This window comes from Bombina bombina, chromosome 5 (genome assembly GCF_027579735.1).
Source record: "Bombina bombina isolate aBomBom1 chromosome 5, aBomBom1.pri, whole genome shotgun sequence".
Taxonomy (NCBI): domain Eukaryota; kingdom Metazoa; phylum Chordata; class Amphibia; order Anura; family Bombinatoridae; genus Bombina; species Bombina bombina.
The window spans coordinates 180,888,484-180,909,430 of record NC_069503.1 but is presented as its reverse complement, the minus strand read 5'-3'; the positions used below and the strand labels follow the sequence as shown (position 1 = coordinate 180,909,430).

Sequence of the window (20,947 nt, the reverse complement as noted above, 5' to 3'; positions counted from 1 at the left end):
CACATATGGCAAAGTCAGGTAATCCGTAATCAACTTTGTTGCCCATGTACACTATGCGTACCTCCGCTCCCTCCGTGCCCCAGTACCTCTGACCTGAACTCCTTGGTTCTTCTGTACGCTGTTCCGGACCCTCGTCCGTCCACACCATGCGGATTCAGCGTCTCCCGTCTCACCCACGTGTGGCGTGATGTCACTTCCGGGTTCACTTCTCTGTTTGCGGTTCTCGATAGGTACACTGGGAATGGAGCCTGAGGGAGCGTGGACCAATCGGCGTGTTCCTTCTGACTGCCTTCAGATATGGGAAACAGTGAGACAATATCTTCAGCAATGTATTCCAAATGCTTTATAGATGCTGTAATGTTGTAGTTTATGGGGAGCCAAAAAAGTCTTTATCCAGGGAGAGGGTTTAGGCAATCCGGACCGCAGTGCAGCTTAGGTGATACAACAGCAAACTGACCTGTGCTAGCGAAGGCATATATTTTGATTTAGGTTGCAGATTTGTTTTTAAATTACTGTCACCTTTTACAAATTTTTCCCTGTCTTCATTTTCATTCAAGAGGGATTCTAACACCTTTATAGTTTCCTCATCTTTTTTCTGTTCAGATTTATGCTGAGGCTTAGTATAATGTAAAACTATTTTTCTAGCAAAAAGGTGAAGATCCTTTACTAGTTCAAACTTATTTAGTTTATTTGAGAGGCAAAAAGTTAGTCCTTTTTTTAGAACCTCAATGTGAGTCAAATTTAGCTTAAAAGAGGAAAGATTTATAATTTGTAGATTACTTTCAACATCAGTTTTTAGTATCCCTGATATGGCCTTCTTCGTGGTCTCCCCCTGTTTCTCATCCCTTGTCTTTGGTTCTCCCCTCTCCCTCTCTGATTTCGTTGAGGGTATATTCTCTCTTGTTGATTCATACCCCTTATTCCACCTCCTCTTCCCCCCCCCCTCCTCCTACATCTGTGGTTTGTAACCCAGAACCTCCATCGTTTTTTGAATGTCTTTCAGTATCTGTTTCTAAATCTGATGCGTCGGTGCCTGAGTCGTAGGAACCCTTATCAAATTTGTAGACATAGACTTTTTTATTTTGATAGTCTTCCTGATCTCTGTGTAATTTTCTACATTTTCTCACTTTTATTTCTGCTTGTAGCCTAGAGATGTGTGTTTTAGTTTCTTCATTTAATTTTGCAAAGTTAGGATCATTCTCAAATTTATTTACAACCTGTAATGCTTGTTCTACATCATCTTTAATTTTATCTAGCCTCTTATGGTTTCTTTTAATCAACATGTCTATCATATCAAGTGCACAAGAAGATAGTTTACCGTTCCATTCTTCTAGGAAATCTAGACCACCCTCTTCTTCTCTGGCATTAAATCCAGGATCCAAGAATAGTCTTAGCCCTCTGGGGACAATTTTTTTCTCAACATAGTTGACAAGACTTGAATTCTCTGCTCTAAGATTTACTTGCTTAACTATACACCCTTTATACTTCTTGAAAGCATTAAACACGTTTGTTTCTAAATCACTGCTTTCTAAATTAGTATTAGTCAGTGATTCTTTTAACTCTGCCTCCCATTGCTCATCGGATAGTGTGAAGGCCATATTTATTTGTCTCAAAACAGGTTCCTGCCAAACACCAAATGAAATTCTACAAACACACTAATAAAATTGTGTGTTTACAAAAATTATTTTATCCGTCAATCCCTAAAGGAAAGAGCACTGTGGGAATCCTCCCTATTGCTCCTAATAGGTATAAATTACAGAAAGAGTGCTGGGAGAGGATTACTGGAACCTTCCTGTTTAAACAGGACAGGGAACTTTTACAGTAAAATATTTGTTTAAAGATCTAGGCGGTAATTAGCCGTTCCTGGATCAGGTGCAGACCCCCAAAAGCAATTATAACTTCAAAACTAGTTAGAAAAGAGAAAGTGCCACAGTAGAGCTATATGAGATACTGTGTAAAGATGGGGGATTTCAGCACTCAATAGAACTTCATTTTACCCAGTTAGGTGTTTGACCGGAAGCTATCAAGAGACATATACACCGATGCACATAAGTTCAGATAGCACGACAAATTTATTTACAAAGTAACAAACATACTGAAAAGACATTTGCAAATTGTCTAGGTACTAGAGAAAATATATTACTACCACTGCAGTGGGATATTAAAACAAATTATAAATTTGATAAGGGTTCCTACGACTCAGGCACAGACGCATCAGATTTAGAAACAGATGCTGAAAGACAGTCAAAAAACAATGGAGGTTCTGGGTTGCAAACCACAGATGTAGGAGGAGGGGGGGGGGAGAAAGAGGAGGTGGAATAAGGGGTATGAATCAACAAGAGAGAATATACCCTCAACGAAATCAGAGAGGGAGAGGGGAGAACCAAAGACAAGGGATGAGAAACAGGGGGAGACCACGAAGAAGGCCATATCAGGGATACTAAAAACTGATGTTGAAAGTAATCTACAAATTATAAATCTTTCCTCTTTTAAGCTAAATTTGACTCACATTGAGGTTCTAAAAAAAGGACTAACTTTTTGCCCATCAAAAAAACTAAATAAGTTTGAACTAGTAAAGGATCTTCACGTTCTTGTTAGAAAAATAGTTTTACATTATACTATGCATCAGGATAAATCTGAACAGAAAAAAGATGAGGAAACTATAAAGGTGTTAGAATCCCTCTTGAATGAAAATGAAGACAGGGAAAAATTTGTAAAAGGTGACAGTAATTTAAAAACAAATCTGCAACCTAAATCAACATATATGCCTTCGCTAGCACAGGTCCCCATTGTCTCAATGTTTGTTAAAGCGGTTGAAAGAGAAATTGAAAAATTGCCTGAAGACTGGATTCAGTCTGATAACTTAAGTTTCAAAGAGAGACAAGCATTAAAAGAACTAAGTACAGCAAAAGGGGTAATTTTTAAGCCAGCCGATAAGGGCGGAAATTTAGTCCTCTTAGATGAGTCCTATTATCTTAATGAGGTAAAGAGACAATTAAACGATAGATTACAGTATGAAAAACTTTCAAGAAATCCCATGATATTAATGAAGTCCAAACTCAATAGAATCTTACAAGATGCTAAGATGGAAGGTCTTATATCTGTAAAGGAATTCCAATTTCTCAGCCCAATCTACCCTGTTATGCCCACTTTCAATTTAATTCCAAAAATACATAAGAATCCTACCAGTCCCCCTGGGAGACCAATTGTCTCGGGGATTGGTAGCATCAGTGAGCATATTGGTGAATATGTAGACATCTTTCTCAGACCTTTTCTTCTCTCCCTCCCCTCCTATGTGAAAGATACACCTGACCTCCTAAGGAAGCTAGATGACATATCAGTAAAAACAGAAACAATCTTGGTGTCTTTAGACGTTGAAAGTCTCTATTCCTCGATACCGCATACAATAGGGATAGAAGCATCAAAACAATTCCTTAAAACAAGAGGACCAGAGAGTGACAGACACACAGCTTTCATTGTTGATCTATTACACTTTATTTTGAATAATAACGTCTTCCAGTTTGACAATTCTATCTATAGACAGGTCAGGGGGACAGCCATGGGAGCAGTTTGTGCTCCGACATATGCATGTCTCCACTTGGGAGCATGGGAGTTGGACATATTTGAAGAATATGGTGAGGTGTTTGACTCCCATGTTTCCCTGTGGATTAGGTATGTGAATGACATACTCATGCTATGGGATGGCCCCCTGGCCTGTCTTCACGAATTTGTCTCTAACTTAAATAAAAACAATCGTTACATATTTCTAACGTATGCTTTAAGCACCAAAGAACTGCCGTTCCTAGATATAGTGATTAAAAAAGAAGGTAATAAAATCTCTACTGAGAATTACCGAAAAAGTACAGCAACAAATAGTATCCTGGAAGCATCCAGTAGTCACCCGGAACCTCTGAAAAATGGTATACCTTTCAGTCAACTACTGAGACTTAAAAGAAATTGTTCTTCTAGGACAAAATTCCACCATCCTGCTGATCAGATGTGTCAAAGATTCATAGAAAGGGGATATTCACGAAAGCTGATTAGACATACCCTTAATAAAGTAAGGAAAATTAATAGGGATGACCTCCTATATTCGAAAAAAGAGAAAAAAGTTGAAAGTAACTTAAGGTTTATTACAACCTATAATTGCCAGTGGCATAGTATCAGATGTATATTGGCACAAAAATGGCATATCCTAACTTTAGATGAATAAATAGCAGATAAGGTAGGACAATACCCACTGATGACAGCTAAAAAAATCACCAAATCTCAAAGACAAATTAGTCAAAAGTAGATTTGTCAGATCACAGATTGAGACCACCTGCTTAAATAAACACCAACAGGTTAAAGGCACTTATCCCTGTGGACATTGTGTCTACTGCCCATATATCCTAAAAAGCAAAACATTCTGTACTCACACAGGTAAGAGTTTTGACATAAGACACTTTGCAAATTGTAACACAGTAGGGGTTGTCTATCTCTTACAGTGCTCCTGCCCTCTGTTCTATGTTGGAAAAACAAAAAGAATGTTCAAGGAAAGAGTGCAGGAGCACAGGGATGACATTCTCTATGAAAGGGATATGAGTGTAGCCCGTCATTTTATAGAGGTACATAAAAGTAGCACTGTATCCTTAAAATTTATAGCAATTGATATAGGGATTACAAATGGAAGAGGTGGGGATGAAGATAAATGCCTACTTAGAAAAGAAGCCAGGTGGACATATACATTAAAAACAATGACTCCTAATGGCCTAAATGAAAGAATAGAATATGCCTCATTTTTGGGCTAAATGTCATAACTAAGGATAATTAAATTGAAAAACTAAAAAGGAAAAATATGTTTCTTGTTAGGAAAAATCTTTTGAATCAATAAATACTATATATCAGATAACAACTAATACCTTCCATTATAAATGACTGCTCTATCTGTGTTCTTTTTTCTCTGTTTAACCTAGTGTTATAAAAGATGGCGATATTTATATGGCAGAGCACATGAGTTCTGTTTATTCGCGGCAGGTTTGGATACATTTGTATCAAATTCCACTCTCCTAACAATTGGTTAGTCTCTCTGGAGGCTTGTTTGTTTAAAACCAATCTTAAATGTTTATTTACTGAGATTGAACACACCCCCTTGAGAAGAATCCAATAATAGATAGGAGACACAGGTGTCAGGTAGTCCTGATGAGGCCCTAGCTTTCGCTGAGCATTGTGGGGCGAAACGCGCATCGACAGACACCTACTCACAGTCTACTCAAGTTCGGACGATTCTTATGAAGGCTAATACCTGCTATCCGATGCAGTCAAGATCCCTATGAACAAAGGTGATATGACTTTGAAGAGTAGAGGCAGAAAGCAGTTTGACGTCGGAAGTACCTGTCCCGACTCTGCACGTAACTTCATTACCCATACCCGAACCAGTGACTGAAGTTTTCAATTGCGGATACAAGGTGGATCCGGAGGTGAGCACTAATACAGACACCCGGACTGTTACTAAACCACAGAAATCCGGAGGAGAGTATTAATGCAGATACTCGGACCGCTACTTACCGCAGTTTCCTGGAAAGCTGCATTTGTCTTGGGTCATAAGCAACAACGGTATCTGGTTTGCAACACAGTATCGTATATCCACGCTAGCTAGAGAGGACGTTCTTACCTCGGAGTTCTAGCATACAAGTCCTGTCACAAAGACCTTGATTAAAAGCAAAGAAAGAGCTTTGGAAAAATTTCCCTTTAACATGCTTTTCTTCATCTGGAACCTGGGCCCAGGCAGAAACGGACTCTTTACGAACCTATGGGTTTTTTCTTATCTGTAAACCATAAGGAGGACTTTAAAACAGGTTGTATATATGATCATAAGTAAATCTGCTTGGTTAATAGCTACATTTCTCTCTGCTTTACAGGAATCGATATAATGTTGCTACATTGTTGCTGTCTTAGTAATATATTACGATTGATAATTTGTTTTAATATCCCACTGCAGTGGTAGTAATATATTTTCTCTAGTACCTAGACAATTTGCAAATGTCTTTTCAGTATGTTTGTTACTTTGTAAATAATGATAGTGGAGTACACCTAGCGCCTACTAAATAAGACCTCTGGCTTTGATAATTTGACACCTAGTTGTCAAAATGGAAAGATGAAACTAATAAGGTATACCAAAGCGCCAACTATACGAAGGCTGGGTCTGGACCTAATGCAATATTATCAAACTATTACAATAAACAATTTATTGAGTACACAAATAAGTTAAAAACATGGATCCATGTATAAACAATCAAATTTATACAACAATAATAGCTAAATGAATAGTTAAAACAAATAGTTATGTAACGGATATAGCATTTAAAATTGTGCAAACATTGCTCTTAAAAATATTCATAAAAAATTCCAAATTTAGTATAAGGCTCACAACAGAAATTCAACTTTGTGTTTACCATATACACATACACAGATTTGTACAGCAATAATAGCTAAATGAATAGTTAAAACAAATAGTTAAATAGCAGATATGGCATTTAAAATTGTGCAAACAATGCTCTTAAAAAATATTCCTAAAAAATTCCAAATTAAGTATAAGGCTCACAACAGAAATTCAACTTTGTGTTTACCACATACACATAATAGGTGAAATATATTAGTCAGTTATATAATATTATCTAACCATGTTCTCGATTCTATGCAATACTAAATATTGCCAATAGTGACTAATGTGTAGGGCTCTGAGTAAGACCTTTAACTGTGTGTTTACCACATACGCATTGTCAAGTAAAAAATATTGTGACAGCAATAAGCCAATGTAAAGAATGTGTATCAAAAAAGTTGTGTGCAAAAATTAGTGTACAAAAGATATTAATGGTCAAAAAATAGGTTGATCTTCAAAAAAGTGAATTAAGAACAAAGATTGTGAAAAATGAAAAACCAAAAATTTACAAAAACATTGTGGTGTGTTCCAATAGTAACTTATATAAATGTAAATAATAGTCCAAAAAATAGTCCAACAGTGAAAACTTAATAGAAAAAATAATCCAACAATAAATTATAATAAGTAGTGTGTCTCTTTAAGAAAAAACAATAATCCTTAAAGTGTTGTGAATCCTAACAGCAATAGTTATGGTGATTTTCCAAGTGTTTTATACTGAATAGCAGTGTCAGTACTTGCTAGCCTTTTCCAACCCAAAATTCTATCTTCTTGGCAAATATTTTGTTATAAAAAAAAAAAAAAATAGGTTGATCTTCAAAAAACGTGAATTAAGAACAAAGATTGTGAAAAATGAAAAACCAAAAATTTACAAAAACATTGTGGTGTGTTCCAATAGTAACTTATATAAATGTAAATAATAGTCCAAAAAATAGTCCAACTGTGAAACTTAATAGAAAAAATAATCCAACAATAAATTATAATAAGTAGTGTGTCTCTTTAAGAAAAAAACAATAATCCTTAAAGTGTTGTGAATCCTAACAGCAATAGTTATGGTGATTTTCCAAGTATTTTATACTGAATTGCAGTGTCAGTACTTGCTAGCCGTTTTCCAACCCAAAATTCTATCTTCTTGGCAAATATTTTGTTATAATCCCTGGATGATCCTTCTGTAAAAGAAAGATATGATGGTGTAGATTGTTTTTAGATCAATAGAAAATGAAATTGTGCTTACCAGTCGACGCATTTCGGTCACAAAGAGACCTTTATCAAGACTGGTTTTATGGTGTTAGTAGTGGTCTTTTTATACCAGACTGATTGCTGGCCATAAAATTGTGGAACAGGAAGTGTTTGTTAAGCACTTCCTGTTTTACTGACCTTAAATGTGTGTTTAAAATATACAGTTTATAGTTTAAAAATTTGTGATTAAAAAATCCTTTATAATACATTTAGATGGTATCCTTATTTTGTCAAGCTCTGTCTGCATTTGATCATTTTTATTCAGAGAAAATACAAAAATTCCTATGTTAGAATACAGTGTTCCAGATTTGGAAAAATATATATACAAACCCAGCCTTTTTAGTTATGACTTCATACCTATTATTTAAAAAAAAAAAAAAAAATTCCTACCGCACCTGGTGTTCCCAGGCGGTCTCCCATCCAGGTACTGACCAGGCCTGGCCCTGCTTAACTTCCAAGATCAGATGGGATCAGGTGCATTCAAGGCAGTGTGGCTGTAGACATTTCTGTATTAGCCCTATTTCTCATCATGATCTGATCAGAAAGAGAGTTTACTGTCATCTCCAAGCCATTTTTCAGCTGTTTCTATTGGGTATAATCTCAGTAGGGGCTTGGTTTCTATTGGATGGGGCAGGGGTGTGTATAATAGGCTCAATTTCATTGGATAGTAGTTGGAATGTTGTTAAAACATTCCCTTATCTGTCATAATAAAGCCATTTTAGCGTATATGTTAAGGTGTCATTTTTAGATGTCATTTCTAGATGCCAATTTTTACATATGCTTGCTAATCTAAGAGAATAAAAAGCGGAAACAGGACATATTCTATATAAAGGATGGACTTGCTAGTTTCATCTTTTACTTATTACACAATCTATGCTGATTATATATCCCTTACAATATTCCTAATGGTGTTATATTGTTGTCTTCTATATACTGGATTTTGCTATAGTGCTATGTCTGTGCTGAGGTGTGAATTATTATCCAGAATAAAGAGAATTTTTTTTTTTTTTTTATTACAAACAAGGTGAAACCTCAATAGGTTTTAAGTGGAACAGAAACGTATGGGAACCAGATGGTGGTGTAGAAATATTAAACAACCTTTATTTGTTTAACATAAATATCCAATCGAGTGGGAAAGTGACCTCTATACTAGTAGTGTCTTATCTGGAGAGATATAAGCCCTGATTAATGCGTTATATAATCATAGAAAAACTATCAGATAAACTATCCTCAAATCTTTTTTCAAATTTAGAATAGACACCTATCATTACAAACTCAATGGTGTGTGGCATATAGCGTACCCTAGTGACGAGTGTAAAACATCTGTGGGTTAACCTAGTTCACCCAAAACCTTTTTCTTTTTAAATTATAATTTATAATTATATTTGTTCCTGTTTATGTACTATATATCCAGAGTTTTATGTCTGAGTTTATATATATGAATGATTGAATTGCTGTCTTCTTTAAATATGAACATCAAATATGTTTTAGGTACTAACCTTGTGAAAATCTATCTAAATCACAAAGTTTATAGAGGGGTATGTAGCTAGCAGTGCTAGAGTATTAGGAATAGAGCCATAATGCAACCAGAAGATGCCCATATATGGGTATACGTTTAAAATTTGTCATATATGCAGAGAGAGGTGGATATAGCAGGAGGTATTCATACACAGTTAGGGGAATTTAGTTTTTTTAGAAGATCGTTGATTATGATACTTGCTATCATGTTTCACAACCCGTGTATTCATAAAAGCAAACACAGTATTATACTGTTCTTCGCCAAAAGAGGCACTTCTCATGGGATTAGTAAAATTAAACATATTCCCATAGTTTCTCTGGCTTGCTTTTGAGATTTTTCCTTTATATCTCATTATAGTTAGTTTAGTTAAGGTTTAAAAGGTGAGATAGATCCTCTTTGTTGTTTAACCCTCTGGGATATAAGCAGTCTAAATAAAATATCCATTTGGATTCTGCCGTTAGTAACTTCTTTTCGTAATTGCCTCCTCTCCAGTTCTTAGTTACTTTTTGAATCCCCATATATTTAAGTGTATTAATATTCCCTTGAGGTTTCATAGAGAAATGTTTATACAGTGGGGTATCCATATTGCGTTTTTCAATTTGCAGGATATGCTCACGTATCCTATCTCGCAATGGCCTGGATGTCTGTCCTATGTATTGGAGGCCACATGGACATTGGAGTAAATAGACCACTCCCTTATCTTGGCAACAGATCAGGTTTCCAATTTTGTATTTTTCTCTGGTATTGTTGGAGTGAAATTCATCCGTTTTTACTCCACATTTGCATGCTTTGCAAGTGTGACAGGGGAAGAAGCCCTTAACCTTTTTCCCAAAGACGTCTTGTATTCCTGGAGGATTTTTCTTCTGTATGCTTGGTGCCAGTTTATTCTTTAAGTTGTTCGTTTTTCGATATACAAACTTTGGTACCTGAGATAATTTTTCTCCCAGTATGTCATCGTCTTTAAGTAGTGCCCAGTGTTTCCGGAAGATCTTTTCTATGATCTTACTGTTTGCACTATACTCTGTAATTAAAGGGATGTTAAGAGTTTCTTCGTCTTTGTTCCCCTTATTCCTCTCCTTATAGTTAGTGAGTGTTCTTCTTTCTATCTGTCTTACCTCATCAATTCTTTGGTCCAACATCTCTTCTTCATAACCCCTCTCCACAAATTGTTGTTTTATTATTTGCGCCTGTTCTTCCCATTTTGATGGATCAGAACAATTTTTTCTCATACGTAAAAGCTGTCCTTTTGGAATATTATTCTTCCATGTATTGTGATGGCAGCTTGTTTTGTGGACATAATTGTTACTGTCCACCTTTTTAAAATGGGTGGATGTTTCTAATTTCCCTCCTTTCACTTCTATGTTCAGATCCAAGAATGTGAGAGTCGTGTGACTCCATTCATATGTGAATTTTAGATTGGCCGTATTTTTATTCATCACTTCAAAGGTGTATTCCAAGTCTGCCTGTGACCCTTTCCAAACTATGATTATATCATCTATGTATCGACGATAGAGGACCAGGTCCGCACCGGCTGGGCAGGAGTCCCAAAATATTTCCTCCCATTTGCCCATATACAGATTGGCATAGCTCGGCGCGAACCTGGTCCCCATCGCCGTCCCACAAATTTGTCAGTAGAATTTGCCATCATGGCAGAAGTAGTTGTGATTTAGAATATAATGAATACTATCCAAAATGAATTCAATCTGTTCAGATGGAATTTCCGGATCTTTTTCGAGGTAGAATTTCACTGCTTCCAGTCCCTCTTCATGCGGGATGCTCGTGTACAATGCTGTCACGTCACAAGTTGCCAGGATATAATCCTTTTCCCATGTCAGCTCTTCCAGGAGATTAAGTATCTGAGTCGAATCTCTCAAGAAGGAGGGGAGTTGCCTCACGTGTTTTTGCAGATGTTTATCCACATATTCTGATAGGTTGCTACTTAATGAACCTATCCCGGAAATTATTGGCCTTCCTGGCGGATTTTGGAGGGATTTATGGATCTTTGGAAGGTGATATAACACTGGAGTTATTGGATGATGTACATTCAAATAGTTGTATTCTTTGTCATTCAATATTCCTTCTTCCTTGGCCCTCTTCAGCAGTGTTACCAGTTCTTCTTTAAATGTGTCCACTGGATTTTTTGATAATTTATAATAGGTGTTGTTGTCACTTAGGATACGTCTGTTCTCTGCTTCATAGTCATCTCTATTCATGACTACGATTCCTCCTCCTTTATCGGCAGATTTTATAGTGAGGTTCTGGTTTTGTTCCAAATTCTTAATGGTTTCCAACTGTTTATCTGATAGATTCTGTTTCTTATTCTTCAGTTTTTTAGAGCTTATATCACGTATTTCTCTGCACACTACTGTTTCAAATGTCTCGATTGCCGTCCCTTTGTGAGTTGTAGGATAAAAAGTTGATTTCAGCCTTAGCTCTGTGTGCTTGTAATTATCATCTACCTTTAAGTTTTAAGCTTCATTAAACCCATATCCCATTCTTTCTGTTGGGGGTCTTAAAAAGAATCTCTTAAGAGTTAGTCTTCTGATAAATTCTTTTGTACTTACGAAAGTAGTGAACTTATCAAGGCTTCTTGATGGAGCAAAAGATAAACCAAATTTAAGAACAGATTTTTCATCTTCATTCAATTCATATGAACTTAGATTAAATATTCCTCCTTCAGTGTTTTTTTCTTTGTCATCAGAAATTGTTCCTCCATTGGTGTCTTTTTCCTTGTCATCAGAAATTGTTCCTCCATTGGTGTCTTTTTCCTTGTCATCAGAAATTGTTCCTCCATTGGTTCCCAGATCTTTATAGGCGGACTTTATATCTTTGTTCTTCTTTATTTTTGCTCCTCCTCTTCTCCCTCTATGGGTCTTGTTTTTACTCTTGTTGTTGACTGATTTTGCCCTTTTCCTTTGTGTAGGTATCGATCTACCTCTAAAAAAGAAGAAGAAGGTGATTTTGTAGTATATGTTTTAGTTGAGGTCGATGGTTCTGTCCTCAATTCGGTTTTCTTTATATGTTGTCTTTCTTCATTCCTTTTGATTTCTTTTTGTTTCCTGTTGTCCTCTTCCTCTCTAGGTTTTGGATATCGTTTCTCCCATCTAGGAGTATCATGTGTGGTCTTATTCTCAAAATGATTATCATAGCCTTTATAATAATTCATTGGTTTATCAAAATGTCTATCTTCTTGGTGATGATGATAGCTTTCCCCATATCTGTGTGGTTCATACCTCTCTCTTTGCTCATATTCAAAATGTCTTCGCTCTCTATATGAGTTTGTGGGATAATCTCTTCTGTTTCTTAGATTATTAAACTGTCTTCTATCCCATCTTTGATTATTATATTGTCTATTGTCAGTATAGTCACCCTGCCTATTACCATATTGTCTAGTGTTTGGTTCGTAGTATGAGTCATATTGTCTGTGTTGTCTTCCTATATGATGATTCTGTCTATAGGGTATATTATAGTCTCTTCTATGATAATAGTGTGGTTCTATCCTTACTGGGCTTTTATATTCTCTTTTGGTCTTAATTTTGTTATTGTTTTTATTTTTATGTGTCATCGTCGTCCATGTTCCAGATTCATCAGTGGTGACTTCCACATGTGTATTTTCTATGTCAGTTCCTCCCTCTTTTATAGAGCCTCTGTCATCATCTCCTTCTTTCTTGTCTAATTCCTCTTTATTATCTAGTTCCCTCATTAGTTTTTTAGTTTTCTTTTGAATAATATCATCCCTTATTTTGCTTACTTTTTTAACAAGATTCTCTTTCCTCTCTGTTATGTCTTTGGATTCTGGTCCTGAATTTTCCAAATTCAAAATTATCACCTCATCATCTTTTATTTCAAGATCTATGTTTGCTGTTAGAATCTCCCTATACTCAATGATGAGTTTTATCAAATTTCTTGAAGTGTCTATTAGGACCTTCTTCCATTTGTTAGCTATGGTTTCTGAAAGGGGGAATGCACATTCTTTATGTATCAGTAATCCCTTAGGTATAATCTCTAACTCTAAGCATTTCTTTAGGAAGGATATCTCTGCTTTATATTTTACCTCTGAAATCAACAGTCTTTCAAGTTCTCTAAAGATCAGCTGTATATCTACAGTGTCCTCCTCATCTGGACTTGAGTCTGACTCTTTCCCTGTGGTGTTAATATTAATGTCAATTGCTTGTCTTAAATGTTTGAATGAATCCATTATATTTACAGTATTTATATAGCTGGCAGCTGAGTGTTACTAGGAAAAGAAAATATTGATAGTGGAGTACACCTAGCGCCTACTAAATAAGACCTCTGGCTTTGATAATTTGACACCTAGTTGTCAAAATGGAAAGATGAAACTAATAAGGTATACCAAAGCGCCAACTATACGAAGGCTGGGTCTGGACCTAATGCAATATTATCAAACTATTACAATAAACAATTTATTGAGTACACAAATAAGTTAAAAACATGGATCCATGTATAAACAATCAAATTTATACAACAATAATAGCTAAATGAATAGATAAAACAAATAGTTATGTAACGGATATAGCATTTAAAATTGTGCAAACATTGCTCTTAAAAATATTCATAAAAAATTCCAAATTTAGTATAAGGCTCACAACAGAAATTCAACTTTGTGTTTACCATATACACATACACAGATTTGTACAGCAATAATAGCTAAATGAATAGTTAAAACAAATAGTTAAATAGCAGATATGGCATTTAAAATTGTGCAAACAATGCTCTTAAAAAATATTCCTAAAAAATTCCAAATTAAGTATAAGACTCACAACAGAAATTCAACTTTGTGTTTACCACATACACATAATAGGTGAAATATATTAGTCAGTTATATAATATTATCTAACCAATAATGTTCTCGATTCTATGCAATACTAAATATTGCCAATAGTGACTAATGTGTAGGGCTCTGAGTAAGACCTTTAACTGTGTGTTTACCACATACGCATTGTCAAGTAAAAAATATTGTGACAGCAATAAGCCAATGTAAAGAATGTGTATCAAAAAAGTTGTGTGCAAAAATTAGTGTACAAAAGATATTAATGGTCAAAAAATAGGTTGATCTTCAAAAAACGTGAATTAAGAACAAAGATTGTGAAAAATGAAAAACCAAAAATTTATAAAAACATTGTGGTGTGTTCCAATAGTAACTTATATAAATGTAAATAATAGTCCAAAAAATAGTCCAACAGTGAAAACTTAATAGAAAAAATAATCCAACAATAAATTATAATAAGTAGTGTGTCTCTTTAAGAAAAAACAATAATCCTTAAAGTGTTGTGAATCCTAACAGCAATAGTTATGGTGATTTTCCAAGTGTTTTATACTGAATAGCAGTGTCAGTACTTGCTAGCCTTTTCCAACCCAAAATTCTATCTTCTTGGCAAATATTTTGTTATAAAAAAAAAAAAAAAAAAATAGGTTGATCTTCAAAAAACGTGAATTAAGAACAAAGATTGTGAAAAATGAAAAACCAAAAATTTACAAAAACATTGTGGTGTGTTCCAATAGTAACTTATATAAATGTAAATAATAGTCCAAAAAATAGTCCAACTGTGAAAACTTAATAGAAAAAATAATCCAACAATAAATTATAATAAGTAGTGTGTCTCTTTAAGAAAAAACAATAATCCTTAAAGTGTTGTGAATCCTAACAGCAATAGTTATGGTGATTTTCCAAGTATTTTATACTGAATTGCAGTGTCAGTACTTGCTAGCCGTTTTCCAACCCAAAATTCTATCTTCTTGGCAAATATTTTGTTATAATCCCTGGATGATCCTTCTGTAAAAGAAAGATATGATGGTGTAGATTGTTTTTAGATCAATAGAAAATGAAATTGTGCTTACCAGTCGACGCGTTTTGGTCACAAAGAGACCTTTATCAAGACTGGTTTTATGGTGTTAGTAGTGGTCTTTTTATACCAGACTGATTGCTGGCCATAAAATTGTGGAACAGGAAGTGTTTGTTAAGCACTTCCTGTTTTACTGACCTTAAATGTGTGTTTAAAATATACAGTTTATAGTTTAAAAATTTGTGATTAAAAAATCCTTTATAATACATTTAGATGGTATCCTTATTTTGTCAAGCTCTGTCTGCATTTGATCATTTTTATTCAGAGAAAATACAAAAATTCCTATGTTAGAATACAGTGTTCCAGATTTGGAAAAATATATATACAAACCCAGCCTTTTTAGTTATGACTTCATACCTATTATTTAAAAAAAATAAAAAAAATTCCTACCGCACCTGGTGTTCCCAGGCAGTCTCCCATCCAGGTACTGACCAGGCCTGGCCCTGCTTAACTTCCAAGATCAGGTGCATTCAAGGCAGTGTGGCTGTAGACATTTCTGTATTAGCCCTATTTCTCATCATGATCTGATCAGAAAGAGAGTTTACTGTCATCTCCAAGCCGTTTTTCAGCTGTTTCTATTGGGTATAATCTCAGTAGGGGCTTGGTTTTAAATGCTATATCCGTTACATAACTATTTGTTTTAACTATTCATTTAGCTATTATTAGCTATTATTGTTGTATAAATTTGATTGTTTATACATGGATCCATGTTTTTAACTTATTTGTGTACTCAATAAATTGTTTATTGTAATAGTTTGATAATATTGCATTAGGTCCAGACCCAGCCTTCGTATAGTTGGCGCTTTGGTATACCTTATTAGTTACTTTGTAAATAAATTTGTCGTGCTATCTGAACTTATGTGCATCCGTGTATATGTCTCTTGATAGCTTCCGGTCAAACACCTAACTGGGTAAAATGAAGTTCTATTGAGTGCTGAAATCCCCCATCTTTACACAGTATCTCATATAGCTCTACTGTGGCACTTTCTCTTTTCTAACTAGTTTTGAAGTTATAATTGCTTTTGGGGGTCTGCACCTGATCCAGGAACGGCTAATTACCGCCTAGATCTTTAAACAAATATTTTACTGTAAAAGTTCCCTGTCCTGTTTAAACAGAAAGGTTCCAGTAATCCTCTCCCAGCACTCTTTCTGTAATTTAAATATATATATATATATATATATATATATATATATATATATATATATATATATATATATATATATATATATATATATATATATACAGGGAGTGCAGAATTATTAGGCAAATTAGTATTTTGACAACATCATCCTCTTTATGCATGTTGTCTTACTCCAAGCTGTATAGGCTCGAAAGCCTACTACCAATTAAGCATATTAGGTGATGTGCATCTCTGTAATGAGAAGGGGTGTGGTCTAATGACATCAACACCCTATATCAGGTGTGCATAATTATTAGGCAACTTCCTTTCCTTTGGCAAAATGGGTCAAAAGAAGGACTTGACAGGCTCAGAAAAGTCAAAAATAGTGAGATATCTTGCAGAGGGATGCAGCACTCTTAAAATTGCAAAGCTTCTGAAGCGTGATCATCGAACAATCAAGCGTTTCATTCAAAATAGTCAACAGGGTCGCAAGAAGCGTGTGGAAAAACCAAGGCGCAAAATAACTGCCCATGAACTGAGAAAAGTCAAGCGTGCAGCTGCCAAGATGCTACTTGCCACCAGTTTGGCCATATTTCAGAGCTGCAACATCACTGGAGTGCCCAAAAGCACAAGGTGTGCAATACTCAGAGACATTGCCAAGGTAAGAAAGGCTGAAAGACGACCACCACTGAACAAGACACACAAGCTGAAACGTCAAGACTGGGCCAAGAAATATCTCAAGACTGATTTTTCTAAGGTTTTATGGACTGATGAAATGAGAGTGAGTCTTGATGGGCCAGATGGATGGGCCCGTGGCTGGATTGGTAAAGGGCAGAGAGCTCCAGTCCGACTCAGACGCCAGCAAGGTGGAGGTGGAGTACTGGTTTGGGCTGGTATCATCAAAGATGAGCTTGTGGGGCCTTTTCGGGTTGAGGATGGAGTCAAGCTCAACTCCCAGTCCTACTGCCAGTTTCTGGAAGACACCTTCTTCAAGCAGTGGTACAGGAAGAAGTCTGCATCCTTCAAGAAAAACATGATTTTCATGCAGGACAATGCTCCATCACACGCGTCCAAGTACTCCACAGCGTGGCTGGCAAGAAAGGGTATAAAAGAAGAAAATCTAATGACATAGCCTCCTTGTTCACCTGATCTGAACCCCATTGAGAACCTGTAGTCCATCATCAAATGTGAGATTTACAAGGAGGGAAAACAGTACACCTCTCTGAACAGTGTCTGGGAGGCTGTGGTTGCTGCTGCACGCAATGTTGATGGTGAACAGATCAAAACACTGACAGAATCCATGGATGGCAGGCTTTTGAGTGTCCTTGCAAAGAAAGGTGGCTATATTGGTCACTGATTTGTTTTTGTTTTGTTTTTGAATGTCAGAAATGTATATTTGTGAATGTTGAGATGTTATATTGGTTTCACTGGTAAAAATAAATAATTGAAATGGGTATATATTTGTTTTTTGTTAAGTTGCCTAATAATTATGCACAGTAATAGTCACCTGCACACACAGATATCCCTCTAAAATAGCTATAACTAAAAACAAACTAAAAACTACTTCCAAAACTATTCAGCTTTGATATTAATGAGTTTTTTGGGTTCATTGAGAACATGGTTGTTGTTCAATAATAAAATTAATCCTCAAAAATACAACTTGCCTAATAATTCTGCACTCCCTGTATATATATATATATATATATATATATATATATATATATATATATATATATATATATATATATATATATATATATATATATATATAAAAATATATATATACAGTATATATATAAAACAGGAATGGACCGCACTCACAGACTGGACTGGGTACACATCCTAAGCCACAGCAAACTCCACAGCCCTGAACACTGACAGACAGCTGCAAAGTTCCCAGCAACCCAGGCAGTTAACCACAGAGCAGCCTGGGTGACAGGAAGCATTACAAACATTATCAACACAACACACAGAAAACCTGGCACTCGCCAGCAGATTCACAGTAATGTTTAAAAGCAAAACTGGGGGAAGTCAGTTACATTTGGCGCCAAAGGATCAAGCCCAGGACCACAACAAGGTCTCCCCCTTCCTGGGACCCTAAACCAGCACCCACCCAATAACTACTTTCAAACAAACCAACAGGGAACCTTCCAGGCTGACACAGGCTATTGTAACCTCCCCTATGTAAATACAAAACACAGGAATGGACCGCAATCACAGACTGGACTGGGTACACATCCTAAGCCACGGCAAACTCCACAGCCCTGAACACTGACAGACAGCTGCAAAGTTCCCAGCAACCCAGGCAGTTAACCACAGAGCAGCCTGGGTGACAGGTCTGCAGGGAAGCATTACAAACATTATCAACACAACACACAGAAAACCTGGCACTCGCCAGCAGATTCATAGTAATGTTTAAAAGCAAAACTGGGGGAAGTCAGTTACATTTGGCGCCAAAGGGTCAAGCTCAGGTCCATGACAAGGTCTCCCCCTTCCTGTGATTCTAAACCAGCACCCACACAATGCATACTTTCAAACAAACCAACTGGGAACCTCCCAGGGTGACACAGGCTTTTTGGGGTAGGGTACCTTGTCAATTGCTAGCCACTTAAAGCTTGAAACATTTTTGTTGTGTGCTTGGACAAAGTGTTGTACTATAGGTGAGGTTGATTTGTCTACATTAATAGTCGACAAGTGTTCTCTGATGCTGGATCTGATGTTGTGAGTCTGACATATTGAACATTACATACGGTACATGTTATTAAATAAATAACATAATTGGATGTACAGTTCAGGCAGTAATGTATATCAAACGACTTATTGGTGACAGTAGATGTAAAAGTGTCAAAGATGACAATATAGTCACAAGCCTTACACCTGCTACTCCTGCATCTAAACATTCCTTTGCTAGTCAACCAGGAACTCGTTGTGGCGCAAGGACTGTTCAGTACCATGGGGGACAAATAATTGCAGGTGTAAGGCTTGTGACTATATTGTCATCTCTGACAATTTTACATCTACTGACACCAATCAGTTGTTTGATATAAATTACTGCCGGAACTGTACATCCAATTATGTTATTTATTTAATAACATGTACCTTATGTAATGTTCAATATGTCGGACTCACAACATCAGATCCCACATCAGAGGACACCTGTCAACTATTAATGTAGGCAGATCAACCTCACCTATAATACAACACTTTGTCCAAGCACACAACAAAAATGTTTCAAGCTTTAAGTGGCTAGCAATTGACAAGGTACCCTACCTCTAACAGGGTGGTGACAGACAGAGACTCCTAGAAAAGAGAGAGATGATATGGATATTTAAGTTGTCCACCAGGGTGCCCTCAGGTCTTAATGCAGAATATAACGATCAATTTTTAGGAGTATGTCTGAATAGACTTTGTATTCCCTTTCAGCCCTTTTAGCCTTCCACCCTTCCCCCATCAAGTATATATATATATAAATGAGTGAGAGATTTTGTAGAGAACAGCACTTGCAGAAACAAGAAGCTGAACCGGAGGCGCACAGCTGTGTAGGTAATAGGGAGAAGCTGCTGGAGTGAACAGTATTAAGTGTAAAGAAATTACCCTCTAAACTCTAGACACAGGTGAAGGAATGTATGGAGAAGATTTAGTAAACTACACAGCGCTAATCCCTGTTGTAATAAGGTATTGGTTTAAACCTATGTCTACCGCACCAGCAATTTCAGCTAGTATTCGGTGGATAAATCAAAGCCTAAACCAATACCTTATTACAACAGGGATTAGCGCTGTGTAGTTTACTAAATCTTCTCCATACATATATATATATATATATATATATATATATATATATATATATATATATATATATATATATATATATATATATATATATATATATAAAAATTTGCCAGTAGGTGAATTGTTTCTAATAGTGGTTCTTTTAATAATATTCCTCCTTCAAGCCTAGTAACCTTTTCTATACCTATATGTTGGTTCTACCTAGATTCTTGTTCTAATCTAGAAGATTTACCTATTGGATTTTCATTTTCCCTTAGCTACCTTGCCCATTCTCTATTTCATTCACTGTTCCATCTTATATAATGTGGTTTGTTCTTTTCCCATCACATGAATTTCATTGTATTTATATCTTATTATTGATCCCTCTGTATATCTAGGATAACTAATTTTGCTATGATTTGACATCTATGTAAGGCTATAGTATTTACTAGCATTTCTCAGGTATAATGTTAATGAAATAGGTGTGTCACCTTTTATCCAATGGGTGTTCAGTACACCCTTTTTAAGCAGGTATGTTTGTATGCCTTTTAACAGTAATGAGTACAGCTTCATGCCAAAATGCGTTTTCTGTTTGTTTCTTTGTACCTGATAATAGCCCTCCTATGGGATTTTAACCTTGTTAAATAAAAGTGATGTTTTTTAATATATATATATATATATATATATATATATATATATATATATATATATATATATTGCTGCTTCTCTTCCTTTTGTCAGATGTACCTATATACGTCTCTGCAGACTGTCCCCTTATTTCAGTTCTTTTGACAGACTTGCATTTTAGCTAATCAGTGCTGATTCATAAATTACTCCACTGGTGAGAGCCAACCACATGAACTAGCGCTGTCTAGCTGTGAAAACTGTCCAAATGCACTGAGATGAGAGGCAGCCTTGAAGGGCTTCGGAAATTAGCATATGAGCATACTTAGGTTTAGCTTTCAACAAAGAATACCAAGAGAACAAAGCTAATCTGATGATAAAAGTAAATTGGAAA

At 35.8% G+C, this 20,947-nt stretch overlaps 1 non-coding gene and 1 pseudogene across 1 annotated transcript; both read right to left on the bottom strand.

Moving 5' to 3' along the window:
- Positions 1–8,040: 8,040 nt before the first annotated feature.
- On the bottom strand, positions 8,041–8,159 carry LOC128661828 (5S ribosomal RNA). Its single transcript, XR_008402630.1, has one exon. It is a non-coding gene; the product is annotated as a 5S ribosomal RNA (ribosomal RNA).
- Positions 8,160–15,423: 7,264 nt separating this feature from the next.
- LOC128661812 (uncharacterized) lies at positions 15,424–15,532 on the bottom strand (annotated as a pseudogene).
- Positions 15,533–20,947: the final 5,415 nt, after the last annotated feature.